Source organism: Megascapheus bottae, chromosome 25 (assembly GCF_031878675.1).
Source record: "Megascapheus bottae isolate mThoBot1 chromosome 25, mThoBot2.hap1, whole genome shotgun sequence".
Classification (NCBI taxonomy): Eukaryota; Metazoa; Chordata; class Mammalia; order Rodentia; family Geomyidae; genus Megascapheus; species Megascapheus bottae.
In genome coordinates, this window is record NC_143533.1 from 13,639,116 (window position 1) to 13,663,993 (window position 24,878).

At 40.8% G+C, this 24,878-nt stretch overlaps 1 protein-coding gene across 3 annotated transcripts in view; it reads left to right on the forward strand.

The window, feature by feature from the left end:
• Aldh1a2 (aldehyde dehydrogenase 1 family member A2) overlaps window positions 1-24,878 on the forward strand; it is a 160,277-nt gene that overhangs the window by 105,020 nt on the left and 30,379 nt on the right. The window lies entirely within an intron of this gene.

Consider the following 24,878-nt stretch of genomic DNA (forward strand, 5'->3'; position numbering starts at 1 on the left):
CAAAAAATCCTTTTTAATCAAAAATTAAGGGGGATTGTTCAAAATAATTTAAAAAAATATGTGTATGGGAGTGGGGCTGTGACTCAAGTGGTAGAGAACTAGCCTTGAGCAAAAGAACTCAGGGACATCTCTCAGGCTCTGAATTCAAGTGCCAGGACCAGTGTGTATTGGGTGCCCGTGTGCATGTGCGTGTGCACACACACACACACACACAATCATACTAATTCTTACATAAGCTCTCCCCATTTTCTTCCCTTTCTCTCTTGCTTTCGTCTGAGGAAGCATTTATCTTTAGGTATATACATCCATGTATCCATTTAGTGTTAATGAACATTAGGTGGTATTGTTTCACATGCTATTTCGTTTAAGCAGTATCTATCATCCATCTGTCTCTTTCTGCAGTGCACTTTATTTTTCTTAGCACCACCTATGTTCAGGGCTAATCCATGTTGTTTCTTTTTTTTTTCTTTTTTTCTTTTTTCTTTTTCTTTTTTGCCAGTCCTGGGCTTGAGCTCAGGGCCTGAGCACTGTTCTTGGACTTTCTCAAGGTTAGAGCTCTACCACTTGAGCCTCAGCACCATTTCTGGCTTTTTTCTATGTATGTGGTACTGAGGAATCGAACCCAGGTCTTCCTGCATGCTAGACAAGCACTCTACCACTAGGCCAAACTCCCGGCCCCTGTTTCTTTTTTTGCTAACCATTACCATCATTGCATATTATTCCATTCTATGAGTGTATCCAATTTCAAATCATTCTGCAGAAAATTCCAATGTATTGCTGTTAATGGTGTTACAGTGATGGTCCCTGAACATGGTCCCTTATATGCTTTCCAGCTCCTAGCATATATGTGTACAAAGAGATTGCCAGCTCATGAAATATAGGTGTCTGCAACTTAATTGGGGATTGCCAAATATCTGGCCTACACAGCTGTCCTGCTTTCAACCACTACTACCAAAACATCAAAGTCCCAGCATTCTGTGTGCTCACTAGGCTTGGAGTTCTTGTGCTTATCAGACTTTGCCAATTTGATAAATATGAAGTGATAATCTCATTGCTGTTTTCATTTCCTTGATTCTGTGAGATCCTGAATATTTTCCACGGGCCAGGAGCTTACCCTAATAGTAGAGTGCTTGCCTCGCATGCACGAAGCCCTCTGATTTGGTACCACATACACAGAAAACAAAACAAAACCAGAAATGGCACTGTGGCTCAAGTGGCAATGTGCTAGCCTTGAGCAAAAAGTGCACAAGGACAGTTTTCAGGCTCTGAGTTAAAGACCCAGAACTGGCAAAAAAGAAAAACAGTATTTTCCTATTTGTCTTCCATTTTGCATCCTTTCTTATAAATTGCCTAGTTTGTTTGCTTATCTATTTTCTGTATATGTGCATTACTGCTGATTTGTCAAGATTGTGTGTGTGTGTGTGTGTGTATGTACGTGTGTACATGTGTATGTGTACGTGCCAGTCTTGAGGCTTGAACTTAGGGTATTGGTGCTGTCCCTGAGCTTCTCTAGGCTAGCATTCTACCACCTGACCTACTGCTCTACTTCCAGCTTTTTGGTGGTTAATTGGAGATGAGTCTCAAGGACTTCCCTGCCCAGCTGGCTTTGAACCTCACTCATCAGATTTCAGCCTCCCGAGTAACTAGGATTATAGGTGTGAGCCACAGGTGCCAAGTTTTAGTAATTTTAAATATATATATATATATATATATTCAGCTTTGCAGTCCACTGTCAGCTATACTGTGCTAACATCTTATACTTATTCTTTCTTTCTCTTTCTCTCCCTCTTTCCCCCTACCCCACCAGAGACCATGTTTTTGAAAGTTGTCAAGTTAAAACAGATGGGCCCTTCATTGTGTGCTGTTTGTAAGCATGAGAAGACATACATAGGTGACATTCTGAAAGGAAAAAAAAATTCCTTGGAGAAAAGATCTTGAATAACTGATGCAGTGTTGTGCTTTATCCTGTTAGCATCCCAGAGAATTTTCATTATCCCTTATACCAGGCTTGGCATAGCACAATACTTTGTGTTTTGCTCATGCTGTAACTCCCGGTTGAAGTCAGAGCTGGTGATACACACTTACCTTTGTGTTTGGATTTCATAGGTTGTTTGAGCCAGATATGTGTTCCTCAAATTCTATAGAGTTATTGTAGGAGAAGGGCAGAGCCCACCCTTCTGTGTCCATAACTCTATGTGAATAAATGGCTAACAATGTTGCTTGCTGAGCCTATTTTTAAGTGAATTTACATTTTCTAAGTGACTATAGTAGTTGTTTGCATTTGTGGATGGTATGGTTTTTGACATGTTGCATGTATTTTCTGGGTAACTACCCACTCCTCTGCCAATATGAGCTTATATAAACTACTCATCTTGGTATTTCTGCAGCACCTAGCTCAGTGCCCAGCAGTACACATTCTTCAGAAATGTCTGGTCTGTGAATGCTTTGTGTAAGTGGATTTCTTTTCTTTCTTTCTTTCTTTCTTTTTTGGGGGTGCGCCAGTTTTGAGGTTTAAACTCAGGGCCTCAGTGATGCCCTTGGATTTTTTGTTGTTGTTGTTTGTTTTGCTTTTGTTTTTGTTTTCAGGGCTAGTGATCTACCACTTGAGCCGCAGCTCCACTTCTGACTCTTTGGTGGTTCATTGGAGATAAGAGTCTCAGTTTTTCCTGCCTGGGCTGACTTTGAACTTGGATCCTCAGATCTCAGCCTCTTGAATAGCTAGGACTACAGGTGTGACCCACCAGTGCCTGGTTAATATCTCTCTCTCTCTCTCTCCCTCCCCCCCCCCACTCTCTCTCTTGTGCCAGTCCTGGGCTTGAGCTCAGGGCCTGAGCACTCTCCTTGGACTTTGTCAAGGCTACAGCTCTACCATTTGAGCCTCAGAACCACTTCCAGCTATTTTCTATGTATGTGGTACCAAGGAATCGAACCCAGGTCTTCGTGCATGCTAGGCAAGTACTCTACTACTAGGCCAAATTCTCTCTAGCCTAATATCTCTCTTTTATAAGGAGAAGATCAAGCATATTAAGGTTTAGTAATTTTTCCAAGCTCAATAATAATAAAAGGTGGATTTCAGTATTCAACCTTCTTCCTTTGCTGTACCTAACAATAAAAAATAAGATAGCCATAAGACATCAATAACCTGTAGATAGTCAGCTCTGCTGAGTGCTTTTTTCCAGTGGTCTTTCAGTTTGAACTGAGGGCTTTACACTTGGTAGGAAGGCATTTTACCACTTGAGCCATGTCCCAAGTCCTTTTTTTTGCCTTTTAAATCATTTTTCAAATAGAGTAGCCCTTCTTCGGGCCAGTATCAGCCTGTGATTTTCCTATCTATGCTTTTGAGCCACTAAGCACTGCTTGTTTGTTAAGATGGGGTTTCACCATTTGCCCTGGTTGGCCTTAAAGTATGATCCTAGTAGCTGAGATCATTTGCTAAGTCTTTTACCAGGACATCCCAAACCTAATTCTTTGACTACTATTGCCAAGCTGGAGTACTGTGTGTAACTACCACTAGCAAACGATGTGAACTGTGAAGAAAGGTAGAAGCTATGGGCTGAAGCCATTTGGTCCTTGAAGTTTGAATCACTTGGGTAAGTGCGATCCTTTAGACCATGCTAAGGAGCTTTGTATCCTCACCAGTTAGTCACACACCATCCCTATTAACACCTGTTGGCTTAGTTGTATTGCATTGAAAAAAGTGATTTCCTTTGTTATGGATATTAAAATTCCCATGGGGTGAGAATGTGTGAGGGTGTTAGATGCAGATACATGCTTTCTAGTCTCCTGCGCCCTCCCCTCTCATAGGCCATCATTTTGTATTCTTTGATTATTACCTATGTGGACGACACACCTACTAGTATGCTGAATAGCCAGCCATAGGTCGTATGGCCCCTGTTCTGAGCAGTCATCTTTCCCTACAGCTGAATGGCTGGGAACGCATCATGCGAAATTCACACCATCCCAAAGCTTTTTAAATAACCATTGTTCCAAGGAGTGGTCACTGGAGTGCATGGTTTTCCTATTAGAAAATACTGACAAAGTGTTTTCTTTAAATTGGATCTTGTAGTCTTCAGATTTTTTTCTCCCCCCCTCCCCCTTCTCTTGCCTGTCCTGGGCTTGAACTCAGGCCTGGGCACTGTCGTAGACACTTTTGCTCATGGCTAGTGCTATGCCACTTGAGCCACAGCACGATTTCCAGCTTTTTCTGTGCATGAGGTATAGAGAAATCAAACCCAGGGCTTCATACATGCTAGGCAAGCACTCTACCACTAGGCTATGCTACCTGCCAGGCTTCAGATTTCTGTTTTTACTTTCAGAGGGAATATATTTCTCTTTCTCCTTTACTTCCCACTTTGGACTTGCTCCTTCTTTTCATCTTTTCCTTCCCTCCCTTTTTTTCCTCCTTGCCTGCCTGCCTGCCTGCCTGCCTGCCTGCCTTCTTTTCTTCCTTCCCTGCTTGCAGCTTCATTTTTTTTTAGTGGTGGTACTGGGGTCTGGACTAAGGGCTAGACAAAAGCTCCACCAAGTTCCCAGTCCTTCCATCTCCTTTTTAACTTTTCCCCAGTTGTATCTGTCCTGGGCTTGTCGAGGTGTTCCCCTCCAGACAGGCATGTGAGGATGCTGCTCGCATGATTAGACTCACCTGCTTCCACACAGTGTTTAGGAATGCTTGGGAGCCTTGGCCAGCTCCTCCAGCTGTTGGCCTAAAGGGCCTTAGGGAAACCAGAAGCAGCAAATCGGCAATATCCACATTCGACTTCTGCGATCCCTCTTGAGAATTGAGTAATTACTTAATGGATTGAATTGGTGACACACGCTATTCCAGATAACAGGCTGGGTTGCATTAAATTAACCTTCACAAATGGGTATTTATTGGTGTACTCTTGAAAGACTACATGTGTTGGCTGTAATTGCTCTTGCACGTTTTTCTGTGCTGGTTGGTAGTTGCACTGAGTGAAACGTTTCTCAGATTGAAGCCTGGGTGGTGGCTTTAGCCATTTAGTGACGTATGTCGTTGCATTTGACACATTGAGCATAAATCCTGTCTTGTAAACAGCAGGGAGACTAATGAGATTTGCCCACATTCTGGTGTCATTACCAGGAGCTCCAACTGAGAAAAAAAAAAGCTTAGGAAAAGCAGATACAGAGCAATGGTATTTACAACTCTTAATGGTCTGAATTAAGCAGAGAGATTGTACCTCAACAGTGAGAATACATGGCGTTCACAAGAGTGTGGGTGCAGGAGTGACACTTTACTGTAACAAAAATCAAACATTTTACCTTCAGTGAATGCTAGCAAAGCCACTAATAACTTAGTTGGAGAGAAAGAGAGATGCTATGGGGCTTAATTGTGACTCTAATGCTACATTGTAGAAACAGAATTAAAATAAAATATTTAGTATGTATTAAAAGTATTAAACTAAGTTAAAGCAGTAGCCTACTGCTCTATGCTTCCTTGGAATTCCTATTTTTTTATTACTACTATTAAATAATGTTTGTGTTCAATAATGTCACACCCGGGAATATTCTTAATGCTTAGATTAGTTTCCTTCCTGGACTTGCAGTTTTCCTGAGAGCTGGTAATGATGGCTGCTTTGACACATTGTGTGGTCTATACATCTTGGTTTGGGCAGATGAATAAATGAATTTGTGTGTGTGTCTGTGCGTGTGTGTGTGTGTGTGTGTGTGTGTGTGTGTGTGTGTTAGAGAATAAAATCAAGCATAGGGAAGTAATATATAAAATGCCTGGACTACTAAGTAAACTCTACCATGAAGTGTTTTGAAATAGTTTCCTTCTATGTATTTCTGTTAAATTCACACTAGGGAATGGATGGGAAACTCCTTTGTTCCTCCTTGGCCCTTCTTCTGAACTAGAAACCCCTCAGGCCACTGTGGACTGAACATTGGAAGATAAGGATTCTGGTCCCAGCTCTTCTCAATAAACATTTTTATTAAATGAATAACTGAACAATATCACTTGATTGCTTATTGAGTATCCCCTTTCTATTAGGCCCTGGAGATAGGAAAATAATTTGTGAGACTGGATAAATTGTTTGAATTCCTTGGACATAAACTTTCATTACCTATATAATGTAAGTGTAGAATTAGATGCACAGTGACTACCCCACTGAGAGCCTACTTACAAGAAGGGGCCCTGAACCTGGGATCAGGAAAAGGAGCAAGGTAACTAGGTGCAGTCTTTGTACTCAGGCAATCTTGTTAAAACTGTTTTCCAAGAATATATTGATAACACCAAACAGCAGTCCACTGAAGTATCCATGAATGATTCTCATAAACTAATGATGAGTAGTATCCTAAAGACCCACTGAAATAAAAATCAAAATGTTTTGTCATCTGGGAGTCAGTAGTGCACACCTGTAATCCCAGTTACTAAGAAGCCTGGGATATAATGATCAAGGTTTGAAGCCAGCTCAGGCAGGAATGTCCTTAGGACTCTTATCTCCAGTGAACCACCAAGAAGCCAGAAGTGGAGCTGTGACTCAAATGGTAGTAGAGCTAGCCTTGAGCAAAAAACGCTCAGGGATAGCATCCAGGCTCTTTGTTCAAGCCCTAGGACTACCACAAAACCACCAAAAAGTGTTTCATGATTGTTAGATGTATAGTACTAAAAGTTAGAGCATGTGGGAAAACTGGGCTTTCTTGATAACAGGGATAGGAAGGAGAGGTTGGTGGCTGTTTCTCCTCTGGGTTATTCCAACAGCTCATGGCATCCTTGGAGGGCTGGGAAAGTCTGAGGCCAGGGAACTTGTCAGGGGCTCACAGCTTTTCATTGAGTCTAATAGAGACTTAGCACTTGGCAGGTCAGTGCCACTGCTATTGGTCTCTGACCTAAGAGATCTGGAGTTCTTCACATCAAAACCACATCTTGCTGAGAGGAGATCAAACGTAAGGAAGGTAAGGATTCTGCCAGTAATTTATCATGCCAGGAAGAGTGAGCAGGCCATATGGGACCACTGCAAGTGAAGTTGACATTCCGGCCGTTTCTCATATAGGCCTCTCGTGTAGTTATGGCTAGTTTTTCTTGTAGAGGAATTCCGGGTCAAGTGGCAGCCTTCAGTGGTATTTCTTAGCAGGACTCAGCACCAGCATGAGCTTCATTTTGACATCAAGTCCCCGCAAGGGCTCTCTAATATTTTACTTAATGACATGCAGAGATTTCTTGACCAAATAAATATTAATTAGAGCTTTACAGTTAGCATCTGCTTTCTTCCTCCTTTTTTTCTGGAAAAATTCAGAAAGAGAGGGAGGGAGGAAGGGAGGGAGAGAGAAAGAAGGAAAAGTGAGTTTTGATAGCTACAAAAGACAAAGCAAACACATCCCTCCCCCATCTTTTTTTTTTTAACATTACGTGTGATTTTAAATAGATTCTGAGTACTAGTGGTTCATGCCTGTAAACCTAGCTACTCAGGAGACTGATACATAAGGATTGCAGTTTAGAGCCAGTCCAGCCAGGGAAGGCTATGAGATCTTTATCTACAATGAACCACCCAAAAAGCCAGAAATGGAGCAGTGGTTCAACTAATAGAATTCTAGTCTTGAGCATAAGTGCTTAAATGACAGTGCCCAGGCCCTAAGTTCAAGCTCCAGGACTGGCACACACACAAAAATATAATTCTATAACATTTGCACAATTAGACATTATCACATTTCATAAGGTTGTTTTAGAAATCAGTTACCATAAATACTACAATTTAGCATCACATAGAGCTTTTGGTGTATTTCTCAAAACCAGAAGCAAAAAAGATATGTTTAAAATTATTTGCTAAGATTTGTAGCCAGACTGGTGGCTCATGCCTGTAATCCTAGCTGTTCAGGAGGCTGAGATCTGAAGATCAAGGTTCAAAGCCAGCCTGGGCACAAAAGGACCTGAGACTCTTTATCTCCAGTTAACCTCTAGAAAATGGGAAGTGGGACTGTGGCTCAAGGGTAGGGTGGTAGCCTTGAGCTGAAGAGCTCAGGGACAGTGCTCAGGCTGAGTTCAAGCCCCAGGACCCACCAAAAAAAAAAAAAATTGCCAAGATTTGAGTCATGGGCAAAAAAGTTTTTTACTTTTTTCCCCAAAGAGAAATTCAATAATCCCTGTCTTATCTATTTCTATTAGCAGATGCACAAAAATGAATGGGCTACTTAACATTTAGCTTTCTTTTCTTTTTTTTTTTTTTCCGCTCTTCTTTTTTTTGTGTGCAAGTCCTGGAGCTTGAACTCGGGGCCTAGGCATTGTCCCTGAGCTTTTCTTTTCCCCCCTCAAAGCTAGTGCTCAATCACTAGAGCCGCACCTCTACTTCTAGCTCCTCCTCTTCCTCTTCCTCCTCCTCCTCCTCCTCCTCCTCCTCTTCCTCCTCCTCCTCCTCCTCCTCCTCTTCCTCCTCTTCTTCCTCCTTCTTCTTCAGTGCTTAGTTGGAGATAATGAGTCTATAGCTTTTCCTATTCAGGCTGACTTCCTGTCCAGGCTGGTTTTTGAACCATGATCCTCACATCCCAGCCTCCTGAGTAGTTAGGATTACAGGCATGAGCCACTGGAACCTACTTTCAGCTAGCATTTAGCCTCTCCTGGAGAAATCAGTTATTGCCTCAAAGGCCTCTTCTTCTGAGAAACAGACAGACTCAGTTCCACAGGATGCTTGCTGTGCAACATAAATGAAAGATGGTGCTTAATTTTCAACACAGTAGTTGAAGACGTTAATTTCTAACTTAGTGGAGGATGCCAGTTTGCCTCTTTTTTATATGTGATGAGAGTTCCCTAAGTGGAATATTGCCCCAGTGACTTTATAAGCAGCTCTCACCTATAAGTTAAAAGTTGGTTCCCATAGGTCTTATTTCATCCGCTCCTACTTTGGGAATTATTCTAAACTGTCAAAAACATTGCTTGTCTGCAGAATTAGGTGTAAAGTGCAATATAATGAGAAGGAATTGGCCATATTTTTCACTTGGCATTCTTGGAATGTGTACCGTGTCCATGAAAACTGGGTAAGATTGCCAGTTTAAAAAAAAAAAAAAAGGAAAGGGATCTAGTTAAATTAGAACTTGTGGACAAATACATAACTTTAGTGGGTTCTATAATATCCCACTGATTTGAAACATGCACAGACTGAAATTTTATTTGTTAAAAATCATATTTCACTAAGCTTACTGTATATTTATTTATTTAAAATCTCTTAGACCTGGCAATTCTAAACGGTCAGGGTTTGTGATGCTTATTTGTGACCATCATTTGACATAAACTTAATTGGCATTTAATGAAAGAAGACTCAGTATTTTAACATTGTCAGACTAAGGAACATTGAGATAGAAAGACAAAAAAACAAAACAAAACAAAAAAAAACCCTAGCCTAACTATTGTATAAATGGAACAACTAATCCCATTGTGAAGACAACTTAATCTTCTAAGTGAATTGTTCCAAACTTCTAATTCAGAATCATACAAACAAAAACATTCAGATAAGCGGGTGTGCTATTTCAAATGCGGACCCCTGGGGCTTTGAAAATAAACACTTCAACCTCATCCTACCCCAACACCCCACAGCCTTTCTGAAGTCCTCTATTTGCAAATGAACTGACTGAATGCTGAGAAAGACAGAAGACTAATTAAACCTAGGGAAGATAGGCAAAGGAACATTTGTTTCTACACACAACACACAAAAGAAAGCAAGTTACATTCTGCTTTCTCAAGTCTGACAAGAGGGCATTAAACCCCTTTCCTTGAGCTTTCTCCTCAAAGCAAATTTCCCAGGGCACTGTTGAGACCTTCTCTGGGCCAGGCAGCCTGGGCGTGTTTGAACCAGCTTGGGGTAGCCAGTTTCTCTTCCTTCATGTGGTCACAAGAATCATCAGAGATTCTGGAAGCCCAGTGAACCTTCTGGAAGGTCTTCTCCACCTTCACTCACTTCCTCTGTCCTTTCACACTATGTCTGAGGATTTCACAAAGGGTCTTAAATAGCAATTGTGACATGAATAAACACACACACACACACACACACACACACACACACACACACACACACAGGGCATGTGTAATTAGCTTTATAAGAACACTAATAAATTGCCTTGAATGGATTGTTTACATTTAGAATCAGGGTCAATAAAATGCTTGGCTTTTCAGTAATCCTATAACCCTTAATGTAGCCCTTAGAACCCTTTGTAAGGTTGTTTTATTATCTTAATTTTACTGGTGAGAAAGTTGAGCCATATACCCATCTTTATATATGTAGGAGTTAGACCCATTAAGAAATTATGAGAGCCAGGCACCTGTGGCTCACACCCATAATCCTAGCTATTCAGGAGGCTGAGATCTGTGAATTAGGGTTAGAAGCCAACCCAGCCCAATGAACCACCAACAAAGGGGAAATAGAGCTGTGGCTCAAATACCAGAGCGCTAGCCTTGAATGAAAATGCCAAGGGACAGCACCCATGTTCTACATTCAAACCCCAGTATTGCTTGTGGGGGATTGTTTAAGAGGAAGAACTGGATCTTCAGATCCTTCATGTATATTTGTGATTCAGGAAGACCAGAAGGGCTTCAAGTTGTCAGCAGGACATCTCCTAAGGAAGGGGAGGAAAAAGGGACCATTGAGATGTGTTGCAGGAACACTGTGGAATTATGAATCAAATGAAACACTGGGTCTTACTGAATTAGGAGCTGAGGGCCCTGGGACTCCCCAGGGACCTTTATTTTGAACCATCCAAGAGAGCCCTAAGTAGTTCAAGCAGTGTCCTTTCTTGTTCCGATGTGGATATGTGAGCATCATGGTGGATCTGCACTGTTCAGTCATTAATGTCCTTAATTGTTTTGTTTTGTTTTTTTTTACATCAATACAGTTTGTGTGGTCATTGCACATTGGTGTATTACGTCAGGCCCTGACAAATCACCTTCAATAAACACCTTAAAGTTGTTAGAAAATGTCATCTTGTTTCTCTGGACCACATATATTCTCTGGAGTCCAGATGCAGTAATTTATAGGGAAATCTTCTGTTCTTTCTTACCTTTCAGTTTAGGTCATAGCATAGGTGGACAGTCCATTATTGAAATTGTTAAGAGACTTAAAAATGGAACTGATAAATTAGTCTGTGGTAAAGCAAATGGGAAAATCATGTTCTGTTTACCAAAGATTGCATCTATTGAACAAAGGCTATGTTTCTAAAACATTACTTGAACTCAGGGCCTGGGCACTGTCCCTGAGTTTCTTTTGCTCAAGGCTACCATTCTGCCTCTTGAGTCACAATTCCACTTTAGGCCTAGGCTTTTTTTTTTTTTTTTTTTTTTTTTTTTTCTTCTGTTTATGTGGTACTGAGGAGTCGAACCTAAGGCTTCATGCATGCTAAGCAAGCACTCTATCACTAAGCCATATTTCCAGCCCACGATACCATTATTTTTTAAACTTTTTTTTTTTTTGGTGCCACTCCTGGAGCATGAACTCAGGGTCCAGATGCTGTTCCTGAACTTTTTTGCTCAAGGCTAGCACCCTACCACTTGAACCATAGCTCTTCCTCTGGCTTTTTGGTGGTCAGCTGGAGATAAGAGTCACATGGGGGACTGGGAGTTTGGCCTAGTGGTAGAGTATTTGCCTAGCATGCACGAAGACCTGGGTTCAGTTCCTCAGTACCACATACGTTTTTTTTTTTTTTTTTTAAGGCCAGAAATGGTGCTGTAGCTCAAGTGGTAGAGCTCTAGCCTTGAGAAAACCCAAGGACAGTGCTCAGGCCCTGAGCCCAAGCCCAGAACTGGCAAAAAAAATAAAGTCACATGGACTTTCTTACCTGGGCTGGGTTTGAATCATGATCCTCATCGCTCATGAGCAGCTAGCACCTGGTTTTTTTCATCTTTTAGCCAGATTATTTGGCACGAATTAAAGTACATAGTGAAGTCCTTTTTTTTTTTTTTTTTTTTTTTTTTGCCAGTCCTGGGCTTGAGCTCAGGGCCTGAGCACTGTCCTTGGACTTCCTCAAGGCTAGAGCTCTACCACTTGAGCCTCAGCACCACTTCCGGCTGTTTTTCTATGTATGTGGTACTGAGGAATTGAACCTGGGTCTTTGTGCATGCTAGGCAAGCACTCTACCACTAGGCCAAACTCCCGGCCCCCAGAGTAAAAGTCTGCAGAACCCTTCTCTTCTGATTTTTTTAAGAAAGAGTTTGTTTGCCTTCCCCAGAATGGACCAAACACTTGCTTCATTTTCTTTCTGTAGCCTCTTTTCTTAGAAATAAACTAAGATTGGGGATTTTTTTTCCTCAAAGGTAAAATTATCTTTAAAACATAATACTTAAAATATACTGGATTTACAGTATACTAAGATAGTCATCAATATGATTTTTAAAATTTGATACACTTCAGTGGTAGTGCTGTCTGTTATGCATAAATCTCTTTAAAAGTCATCAGGAGAACTACTGACATCATCCTGTAAAAGGAGATAATTACTACCTGACAAGTCCTCAAACTGTACTTTGCATATTTAATTAAATATAGCTAAACTCTTTTCATATTTAGTAGATCAGCCTGCCTATTGATATGCAACTTTGTACTCTCCTTTGATGACCCAAAAAGCATTTTAATGGCCAGTTGAGTAATATTTAACTCTCCAAGGTACCACGTACTACAGGGTTCAACACACAAATCATTCCAAACAGTTCCTATTAAAATAACAAAACTTTTTATTACAGAAATAAAACATGGCAGCTTTATGCCAAAGATTCATTGAGGATAGGAAATTATTTATACCTAACTCCTATTAATACCTACTGCTTTGAGAATTCCTCAGGATTACAATTTTCCCGCTAGAAAATTCATGGCATTTTCTCTGTCTACTGTAGTCAAGGCCACTCTGCTGAGGGTTGAAGAATGGAACAACTGAGCTGGATTCAACTACCTGCTCCACACGTGGCCAAGAAACAGCCTGCATGGCTAATCTTCACTGCTTTGTGCCTTTATCCAAATACCCTCTGAGATTGTAAAGTGACTGAAAGCTTTAGGTGAATTGGATCCCTGTTGACAGCCAGTCTGGATTGCCTTTCCTGCCCCTGCCTCTTTTTCCAGAAGTGTGGTTTAGTACATCTTCACAGCCATTCCTGTGTGCCCCTTGCTCTGTTAGGCTAAAGGAGGAAGCAGGTAAAGCATGGAGACCTTTCTTCAAGGAACCTAAGGAGAGGATCACCTTCTACTAAAAGACTAGGGTGTATTCACATTTTATCTCATGGCTCTGTAAGATGCAAAAGTCTTAGTTCTGTTTTTATTTAAAGTTTCTTTTCTTTTATGAAGGAGTAAAGAAAGCTCAGTGGGCTTAAGTCATTTGCTCAGGGCTTGCGCAAGTGGTAAAAGGTAGACTGATTTTCCCATTCTGGTATCTCTGTTCTACAGAGCTATATAGAAATGTGAAGAAATACTTTCAAGGTTAATCAACCTCAGCCCTTAGTGAATTTCCATTTCCTCCTCCTCCTCTTCTTCTTCCTCTTCTTCTTCTTCTTTCTCCTCTTCCTCCTCCTCCTCTTCCTCCTCCTCTTCCTCCTCCTCTTCCTCCTCCTCTTCCTCCTCCTCTTCCTCCTCCTCCTCTTCCTCCTTCTTCATCTTAATTAGCTGTGCAAAGGAGTTGCTATTCAACAAATCAGTTTATGAATCCAATGCATCTTGATCAGGGTCAACATTCCCACCCATCCCCCAGCCCATGGCTTTCCTCACTTTTCTTAATTTTGCAGGATGTACATTGAGTTATTGACTGCATTCCTGCTCTCTTCATTCGCTGTCCTATCTCTTTACTTTGTTTAATATTTGTAGACTCAGCCCTCATATTTAAAGGTCAAGCTTGGATTAACTAAGTAACTCTATACTTTACCTTGGCTGGAAGTAGGCTTGTATGTCACCTTGTTATTCTTGTGATCTTTTTTCCTTACTAGTACACTTCATTTTTGTAGCCAGTCCTGGGGCTTGAACTCAGGGCTTGGACACTGTCCTTGGGCTTTCTCAGCTCTACCACGTGAGCCACAGCACCACTTCTGGCTTTTTCTATGTATGTGGAATTGAACCTAGGTCTTTGTGCATGCTAGCCAAGTACTCTACCATGAGACTATGCTCCTGGTCCCCGCTTTTGTCCCCCAACACACGCAGTGTCAGCCATTCTGAATCATAGAACTAGATGGCCCACCATCCTTAGTTTTAACATCTTCCAGGCAGTGAACAGTCCATTTGTTTTATGAATCCTTTTGGTCTCTTTCAAGAAAGAAACATTGAATTGGGCTTCAAAAAACACCTCTTTATATTCTTTCCCATTTTAACTGTGTTCTCCTCTCATTTGTCCCCCACATCCCTTGGAGGCTCTGATGTATCTGTATCTTTACAACTTCTGATTGGTAGAAAGCCTTGACTGGGGCAGAGCACCCTCTTTCTTAGAGTTCTGAAAAGCATTCCACTGGGAAGGTACCTGGACTTTTCCAAGCTAGACAAAGACTGTATGACATTTCCTGCCCAGGTTCTGAGAACACAGAATGCTATGAAATATTTACAGGAGGAAATTATACTTATGGGTCTTTCTCTTTTTTTGCAAATGTTTACATAAATGGAAAGTATCCCTAATAAAGTGGCATTCTGAATTTTTAAATTTTTTTATTGTGATTAATAGAAGGGTTACATTATATTCACCAGATAGAAGGTGCATAACTTCACAAACATAGATACCCTTTCTCATGACATGGTCCCCATTTCCCTCCCACCCTCCCCCCGCTTATCTTGATTTCCCCCCATTCCCTATCCAATTTCAAATAACCAATTAAGCACATATAAAATATATCAGATAACAAGGTGAAATATTGTAACAATATGAGATAACCAAGGGATGGCAAAAGAGATGAGAGATAACATAGTACATTAAGGACAACAGTCACTCATTATATGGCTTTTGTTTTGTTATCCTGGAGGTCCTTACATTTAACACTAAATGTTTACTATTTGGCCTAATGTCTCTAGATTTTGTTCTATTGTAAATCTCTGCTAGGAGAGCCCAAGGTTTCTATTGATTATGAGAAATGAGGGAGACTGTTGGGCCTATGTTCCTTTGAGTCTGGCTTACTTCACTTAATATGATTTTTTCTAAGTCTTTCCATTTCCTTACAAATGGGGCAATGTCGTTCTTTCTGACAGCAGCATAGCATTCCATTGAGTATGGCATTCTGAATTTTAATGTTAATTCTCTTAGCTGAGCAAGAAAACTGTGATCCAACATCTGTGACTATTTCATAAAGTTTCTTTCTTTCAGTCTCGGAAACTGAGATTCTGTAGAGGAAGGGACAGATGAAAAAACACTTACTTTCCTTCAATGGAATGGAATTGTTACCAGCTCTGAAAAGCAGTAGAAGTTGGCAATTCCTTTCCCTCTGGCTCATCCAAAATCAGCTTTCCTAAGAGAAGTCATTAGGAGATGGTTGTTTTCTTTTGTTTTGCTTTTTTGAAGTCCCCCCTCCAAGCCCCTCAGTAGTAGTTGGAAGACCACAAAAACAACTCTTTGGGAAGCCGGAAAAAAGTATGTGTGTCTCAAGAATTTGAATCATTTGGCTGCTGTTATCTGGCACAAGTTCCTACTCCTGCACCTGCATGCATTGTAGAACAGGTCCCTAGAGCTCATCTCTCAGTGATATCACATTAGTCATAGAAATCAACACTGTTTGCCTAACACCCCTTGCCTTCCAGAAAGGAAATGAAAAAAAAATCATTCTACTTACCTGTGTGGACTGTGCTGAAGGAAGAGGCCTCAACCATGATTTCTCTGCTGAATGCTTTCTAGGAAAGCTTGTGAAAAGACAGAATGGAGGCTTCTCACATTCCTGGTCAGCTCTTGAGCCTGTCCAAATGACAGTAGATAGATGGATGGATGGATAGATAGAGAGAGAGATAGAATTGGGATGTGATTGAGGGCATTGGGGTTTGAATTCCTATTCTGCCAGTAATTCGGGTTACATAGCTTTGGATATGTTGTTGGGTTTCTTTTGATAAGTTTATGAAGTGTATTATACAGGTTCTACCTGAGTCTTCTAGCTCTATGAATCTGTCTCTTCCTAACCAAACCAGCAAAATTCTGCTTTAATAGGACTTGGTTGTTAAAGTATGACATCATACCAAAATCATGCATCATACCAGGAAATAAATCCTTCCCTTTTCTGCAAAAAAAGGTTTTCTATCTGTTCCTGGTGATGACTTCGTATAATTTCTAAAAAGTGTTTGCTTTAGGACTCTTCTTCTTAAACCTTGCCTTTCCATATAGTGTTTTTCTAGCGCATTCACTGTACACTAAAATGCAAGACATAGCCAGGGCCCAGTGACTCATGTTTATAATCCTAGCTATTCAGGAAGCTGAGATCTGAGGATCATGGTTTGAAGCCAGCTTGGGTAGGAAAGTCCATAAGACTTATTTCCAGTTAGCCACCAGAAAAAAAACTGGAAATGGACCTGTGGGCTGAAGATGTAGAGCATTGTTAACCTTGGGCATAAAACCTCAGGGACAGCGCCCATTCTCAGAGTTCAAGCTCTAGGACTGGCAAAACAAAACAATAACAACAAAACTGCCACTACACATAATTGGGAAAGGAGTCTATCATCTGTAGAAGCAGAGGATGGATTTTGCAGGGCTCCATGGAACTGCTAATGGCAAGGAGACCCTAAACACATGCTTAGGAAATGAGTAGGGAAAAACTTATATCACAAAAAACTTGAGTCATCTTTTTTTCCCCCTTGGCCAGTCATGGGGCTTGAACTCAGGGCCTGAGCACTGTCCTTGGGCTTTCTCAAGGCTATCACCCTGCCATTTGAGCCACAGCTCCACTTCCAGCTGTTTTCTATGTTTGTGGTACTAAGGAATCGAAGCCAGGTCTTGGTGTATGCTAGGCAAGCACTCTACCACTAGGCAAAACTCCCTGCCCTTGAGTCACCTTCTAATTGGGCGCCCACTGGTGGCCACATATGCCATTTGTCTAGGACCTTAGGTGCACACAGTCTTAGAACTCTGTACATCCCATGTGAATGGCATCTTCCATTCAGTTCTAAAGTGCCATGTTAAAAATGCATCTAGAAGTTCAGTTGGAAAGTGTCACAATTGATGATTGATGTCTGTCAAGGGCAGGAAGGATTTGTATGAGCAATGTCTTCCTCTGGTATATCATTGGGAAACACATGGATGACTGGGAAGCTGAGTGATTTATCAAGCATGCAGCCTGAAACCAGGACCAGAACACAAGCACTTTTCCTCCTCTTCTCCCTCCTCTTCTCCTTTCTCCTTGTGCTGTAAAAGAAAAAAAAACTGTGAAGTTCTATCTCCTTAGAATTGAACCTGTAAGATGCAGTCACTTTAAGTAAATAAATGGTAAAATGGCCCCACAGTGTGCTTGGTAGAATCAGATGAAGGCACCTCAGTCCCAGTTTGGCCTTCCATGTGGCAGACCACTCAAGAGCACTTGGGTATACGGTCCAGTGCCACAGAGAGAAGTTGGGCCTTGCAAACCACCTGTGTTTCCCTGGGACTTCACAAGCTACAAGTGGTACTACATTCAGTTAAGAAGTGAGGGTCATTATTCTGGGGGTCACAGTCTATTTAAAACCATACTTTCAGTGAAAATTGTTTTGCCCTCATTCCAGACAGGAAATAAAGTGGGAAACATGCAATATGAAGGAGATGGTTTTCAGTATGGACAGAAGGACATCCTCTAGGGGATAGGAAATGAAGATGGCTCTAGGGCTCTCATTTCCTGGGGTTGATTTTTTATTTCTTTTGCTAGTTAGCAGCAGTTAGTTGTTCAAGTAGTTGTATTCTAACATATCCATTAAAACATATCTATTAAGTCCTTTCCATCATTCTTCTTCCTCTCTCCCAAACCAGATGCGGCAACGTTCATTGTTCCCTTTTCATTCACCTAGACATGGTATTTTAGATATATTCACCATCCTTCACTCAGCTTGGTTTGCCTTCTCCTTCCCAGTAGTACCTCTGTCAACACAGGATGTGTTTCAGTTTCTTAATATTTATTTTTGGTAAAGTGCAAAGGTTGTTCAAAGGTGTCTAACAGGGCTGGGAGCATGGCCTAGTGGTAGAGCTCTTGCCTAGCATTCAGGAAGCCATGGGTTAGATTCCTTGGTACTGCGTAGAAAAAAAACAAACAAACCAGAAATGGTGCTGTATCTCAAGTGGTAGAGCGTTAGCCTCGAGACAGCCCAAGGATAGCTCCTAGGCCCTGAGTTCAAGCCCATGACTGGCAAAAAAGGTGTATCTAATACACCTTTAATCAGGTTGATCAATCTAAGTTATAAACCCCAACTTCTTGCTTAATGTGGCTTAATATGGCATTTGTGATGCCAATGTGAGTGAATATAAAGTATCTGCAACCATGCCAGGACATCATAGACCTCAAGTGTCAACTTTTATTACCTCTTGATCCATTTGGTTTTCAATTCTGACATCCTAATAATTGCCCTAGCTATAGTTTTTCTACTGCCTTTGGTGCTACCAAACAGATCTTTCTTTTCCCCCAACCTGAGACTTGAACTCAGGGGCTGGGCTCTGTCCCTGAGCCTCTTTGTGCTCCAAGTTATTTCTCTACCACTGCCATAATGCCACTTCCAGATTTTTCTGAGTAGTTTAATGGAGATAAGAGTCTCATAGACTTGTCTGGCTGGCTGGCTTCAAACTATAACCCTACATCTCAGCCTCCTGAGTAGTAGGACTGCAGGCTTCAGCCACCAACACCCATCTGAACATAGAGCTTTCAAGGCCACGTTGTCAGTGAGTAAGAGAGGAGAACCAGTAATTTTGAGTGAAGTGGAAAGAGACTTTGCCCTTAGCATCAGGTGGCCTAGCTTCTAAGTTTTGGCCCTGTGAATTGTTTCTGGTGTAAGTTTAGACTAGTCACAAAAACCTTAGTTTATTCCCCTACAAAGGAAAATGATGGCCTCATCACAAAGTAAATAAAATAGCGAAGGTTCTCAGTACCCACGCTAAGTGGGGTATTTAATGATGTTAGTGATATTGAGATGATTTACTGAACATAAACACAAATCCTCTCCTAGGCAGCCCTCTCCTGGTTGTATTAGTAGTCAAAGCAGAGTGAACACAGCTCTTAAAGGACGTCAGTTCATCTTCAGTTCCCCTCACAAGGCTTTTTCTGGTGAAGCCAGAAGCCCCAAGCCTTTCTTCAGAGGAACTTTTTGTTGGTTTCTGGCAGGCACACGTGGTTACTTTGATTTCTCTGAGGCACAACTTTTTCTCTCTGGAAATTATGTAGAATTAAGATCTAAAGTATTCTACTTTGGGAGCATATGCCTAGACACATAGTAAGTATTAAATCAGTACTTTTTTATGTGTGCCAGTACTAGGGTTGAACTCAGGGCCTGGATATTGTCTCTAGCTTTTTCCACTCAAGGCTGGTACTCCACACTTGAGCCACAGCTCTACTTCTGGCTTGTTTCCCCCTAGTTAATGGCAATAAGCATCTTATGAACATTTCTGTCCGGGCTGTTTGGACCACAATCCTCAGATCTCAGCCTCCTGAGTACCTAGGATTATAAATATGAGCCACCAGATAGGAGCAGTAAGTACACCGGAATGTTGCTTTACATCCTGGTATTGGAGCAGGTTTAGTGAATCTCCATAACCAGCATGCTGAAGAGGAGAAAGGGCTGATTCCTATTTCTTTATCTCTCATTGCCTACTCATCTAGTTGGTGCATAATAAATGACTATGAATAAAGGGAGAAATAACTTTAAGGAAGATAGACCAATGCAACTATTTCTTCCCCCTTCTTTTCTTATAATTTTTTCCTTTTTATATTTTTTTCTTTGTGCCTGGGGCTTGAACTCAAGGTCTTGGTACTGTCCCTGAGCTTCTTTTGCTCAAGGCTAACACTCTACCACTTGAACCACAATGCCACTTCCAGCTTTTTCTGTGAATGTGGTACTGAGGAATTGAACCCAGGGCTTCTTGCATGCTAGGCAAGCACTCTACCACTAAGCCATATTCCCAGCCTCATGTGTGTCTTTTTGATAGCTTTTTGGAGATAAGACTCTCATGGACTGGCTTTCAACTCAGTCCTTAGATCTCAGCCAGCTAAGTAGTAGGATTATAGGCCAGAGCCACCAGTGCCTGGCTCTTTCCTTTTTGTTCCCCCTTCCTCCTGCTTCTGTCTCAGCCCATCTCCCTCCTAATACACACACATAGTGCTGTGAGTCACTTAACCACTAATTTTTTTTTTTAGAAAATCATATTTCTTTCATGTACTGTCTTTGTAAAAATGAAAAGTGGCACATCTCTATTATAAACAAATGGGCTCAGTCACTTCTAGATTTAAAAAACAAAACTAGTAGATAATTAGTTACATTTTATTTAAATACATATGCTTAATGCTAAACTACTTTGGACAATCCAGGTTGATTTATGGTTGCAGTCAGCCTTAATGAACATTGATTCTGGGGGAATGGTAAATGGGAATGGCCCTCACAATTGAAGGTGAACAATGAACTCTCTGGGTATTGTCCAATTTGTAGCATGATTTACACAGAAGCAAGCCCTTCCCTTCCCTGGGTTACCCCCCCTTTTTATTTCATTCCATCTTTAGGACAGGTTATATATAATCCATAGATAGGAACATTTGCTGCCAAATACTTGAGCTGATTTAGTGCTAGGCCACAAAAAATGGTCACTATTAATAAAGACAGAAAGGAGAAGACGAAGAGGAAAAGAAAAAAGACCCAAACTTAATCTGAGACTTTGCAGGGATCCCGAGTTCTTGGTATGTATCATCACTCGTCCAGCCTGTGGCATTTTTACGAAGTGACCATAAATGAAAGTCAGATTCAATGCACAGGATCTATACATTTAATCAACAGCCATCTGAATCTGAGGCTCTTGGAGAGTTTATAAGAGCCTGGCGAATGCAAATTGAGTGAGAAAGAATCCGAGGGGGCGGGGGGAATGGATGCTCGGCGAGTGGTACTCCCTGACACAGGACACCAAGAACTTTTCCAGAGTGAGTGATTGAAGTGTAAGGGTTGGCTTGTAAAGCTGCCAGCTGCTAGGTTTCAAAACTTGAAACATTTCCAAAACATTGGATGAGGCACTTTATACGCCCACTAGAGTAAATACACTGGGTTTTACTGCCAATTTAAATGTGCTCGGTTTACAGCAATGAGCTTGTATAGGCATTACCTTGTTTATAGAAAGTGGAACAGGAAGAAATGAACATTAACCATTACCAGTAGCAATCTGCACCACCACTACCTTCCCCCCCTCGCCTTTCTCCCACAACACGGATGGGGATGTGTCACCACTGACATGGGTGTGTACTTCGCTGTGATGCAGTGTGTGATCAAGGCAGCATACCAGCTGACTGTCTCTTGGTATCTTTCCTAAAACAGATGTCAGTAGCACAAATAAGGGAAATGTGGGACAGTAGAGTGGCTAAGTACCCCTAATCTTCCGTGTGTGTGTGTGTGTGTGTGTGTGTGTGTGTGTGTGTGTAATAATGGGGGGGGGATTGATTTAGCCAAGGATGTTTTCTACAAGGGAAGCCAGCCACAATAGTCCTTTATTTTCTCTTCAAAAGTATTTAAATATGCAGTGGCCTTTGTGTCTTGGGATAACCACCTCTTTTATTGCTGAGAGCACACGCTAGATTCATGTTTAGAATGAAAGACATAATGTAAAGAAGAAAGAAAATTAGATATTCTAGGGGGGTCTTAGAAGCACTTTGTCTAGAAGAAAGTAGACACTCGGCAAATATTGTTAAAGGGGATAAGAGAAAAAGGAGGGAAGAGGGAAGGGGAATATTAATAAGAAGAGAGCATCTGAAGTCGGTATCTTTAGAGGTTATATCTTCATGAATTTAGCTGTGTTTAGATTTCAAGAGATAGAAGGACACAGAAGAAGGCAAAGTCCACATAGAAAACACAAGGTAATAGACAGGAGCAGGCATGGATAGAAAGACATCGCTGTGAAGGAAGATACAGCGAGTAGGGTACACATTAGAAAGTAGAGAGTCTGTTTTTCTGAGTCACATTGGTGGAAAGTCTGTGTGAGTGTGTGTGTGTGTGTGTGTGTGTGTGTGTGTGTGTGTGTGTGTGTGTTCTGGGCCTAGAACTCAGGGCCTGAGCACTATTCTGAGCTTTTGTGTTCAAGGTTAGCACTCTACCACTTGAACCATAGCTCCACTTCCAGCGTTTTGCCCATTAATTGGAGATAAGAGTTCCACTGACTTTCCTGCCTGAGCTGGCTTGGAACTTATATTCTAAGATCTCAGCCTCCTGAGTAACTAGGATTATAGGCATGAGCTACAAGCATCTGGCCCAAAGTCCTTTTAATTCATTTTCTAGGTGGACCCAAAAATTGCTGATCTCCAGTGAAGTCTGTCTTAGTCCTTTCTTGCTTGGCTTCTCTTCTCAGAACCCTTTGAGTCCAAATACACACGCATATGCATACTAGAATGATGCTATCCAAGGACTCCCATGTTGTTTCTACAACACCATTCCTTAGGAATTGAACTCAGGGCTTTGTGCATTCGAGATAAGCATTCTCCCTCTAATTTTACATTCCTAGCCCTCATTCTTTTTTTTTTAATCATAAAAAAGTCAGTGTTCTTCTTAAATATGTGGTTAGTTTATAGCATCTTTAAAAAATTATGTTTCCTTTTCTAGTGTCTTCCAACTCTCTAAAAATGTGCTTTCTGATTGACCTGATTGACTTACTCTTATTTCTTTTTTTTCCATATATTTTTATTGTAATTAATAGAAGGGTTACATGATATTTGCCAGATAGATGGTGCGTTAAGTCCCATACATTGATACCCTTTCACATGTCTTGGTCCCCATTCCCCCCTCTTAACTTGTTTTCCCCCGTTCCCTATCCAATTTCAAATAACCAAATACAAATATATCCAATATATCAGGTAACGAAGTGCCTACTCTCATTTCTTATAGATTTCTGTCATTTTCCAGCCTTGATCTTTTGAATGGATTCAACTTAGTCTGGCAGACACCAGCCTTGACAAGTCGGGGCAGCTCCTGAGCTTTGTGTAGGGTCAGAGGAACTTGTACATGGGAGGGAGAGAGCCTAACCTCATGTTTCTTTCTTCTCTGTCACACTTCGACAACCAGGGTATCAGATGATCTTCAGAAAGGAGTTAACGTGGAGGAAGAGAGGCAGATCAGGCCAACAGAATGGTTTTATTAGGGATAGAATTTCTTTCTTCTACCTTCCCCTCTCCCTACCCCAGGTCACACTCCCTCATTATTTTTCGTTTTTCTGAAGTGTTCTTTTAACATGTCAGCCACACCACGCCAAAGCCCTCCCTTCTCCCAAGCAAACTCCAGCAGTTCTTATCTCTACTATCCATCTAGGCACTAAATCACAATGTCTTACCTCATTTAACTTTTCTGAAAGTAATCTTGTCTTTGAAATATTATCATACGTTCCAGAATAGCGGTGCGCACATAGTCTGGGTGCTCAGTAGTGCCTACAGACCATTCCTTGCTCACACTGAGCCCTGCATAAATATTTCACGGGTTTATTTCTGTAAAACCACGATTCTTCTCAGATACTCCCATTTCTCCTAGTTGCAATTTATGCTATTTATATCCTAGAAACTTCTACAAAGGAGGATGAGGAAGGAGTATTTGCAGGCCCTTTAATCTTATGAGGTGCTTGTAATGAAACCAAGGGCTATAAGTCTTCTTTAGGCCTTTCTGTGGGCTACTATTTTTAATCTTTCTGTTTTAAAAGGTTAGTAGTTGCAGCCAAATGTTGCTGCACATGATTCTGATTTTGGGTAATAAAGTAAACTACCTACTTTAAAAGACCTTTCTGTCATAATACACTAGATCTTGGATATACATATATATATATATACATATTTGCAAATATTTGTTTATAAACATAAAGTTTCATTTTTTCATGACTCTTGATAGTACATTGATTTTCTGTTGATCTTATATTCTGAAACTTTGTCAAATTTATATGTTTAGTAATTTTTCATAGATTTCTAAATGGGTATCATCTGAAAATTAAAGAGGATATCCTTTACTTCCAAGCTCTTTGTGCTCTCTTTCTCTCCCTATCTTTTCTTCCTTCTTGTTATGTTACAATATCAAATATCACAAATATTAACTTGGAACAGTGAGTATATATATATTCATATATATTACTTCTATATTGATTAATTAAAAGAGCAATGATCTCAAAAATGAATAGGAAGCTGAATAAAACACAAATCTTGAGTTTTCTCTAGAGGATAGTGCCAATATTAGTTCCAGGAATTGTAAAACTAAATTTCTAGCAGCATGTTCATTTTCAGGCTTATAATGAATATTCTCCAAGATACTGACCACATTCTGGACTGTAAAACACATGCTAATAAATGCGGACTGGTAGAAATTATATAAAAATAGTTTCTCTGGCCCCGTAGAATTGAACTAGAACTGAAAGCTATTTGGAAACCCTGCACAGTATTTGAATATTAAACCATATACTTATAAGTAACAGATCTGCCAATGAATAAGTCTCAAATAATATATATATACATATATATATATGTATTACCTGTTAGTGCTGGGGCTTGAACACAGGGCCTAGGCACTGTCCTTGAGCTTTCTCAAGGTTAGTACTCTACCACTTAAGCCACAGCACCATGGTACTGAGGAAATCTAACCCAGAGATTCATGCATGTTAAGCAAGCACTGTTCTACTAGGCCACATTCCTATCCCCCCAAAACTAAAAATATTTAGAATTAAATAAAAATAAAACTTAAGCAAAATCTGTGAGATGCAGCTAAAGCAGTATTTATAACGTCATGATATTAAACACATATATTAGAAGTTTTATAATCTAAATAGCCTAAACTTCTGTTTTA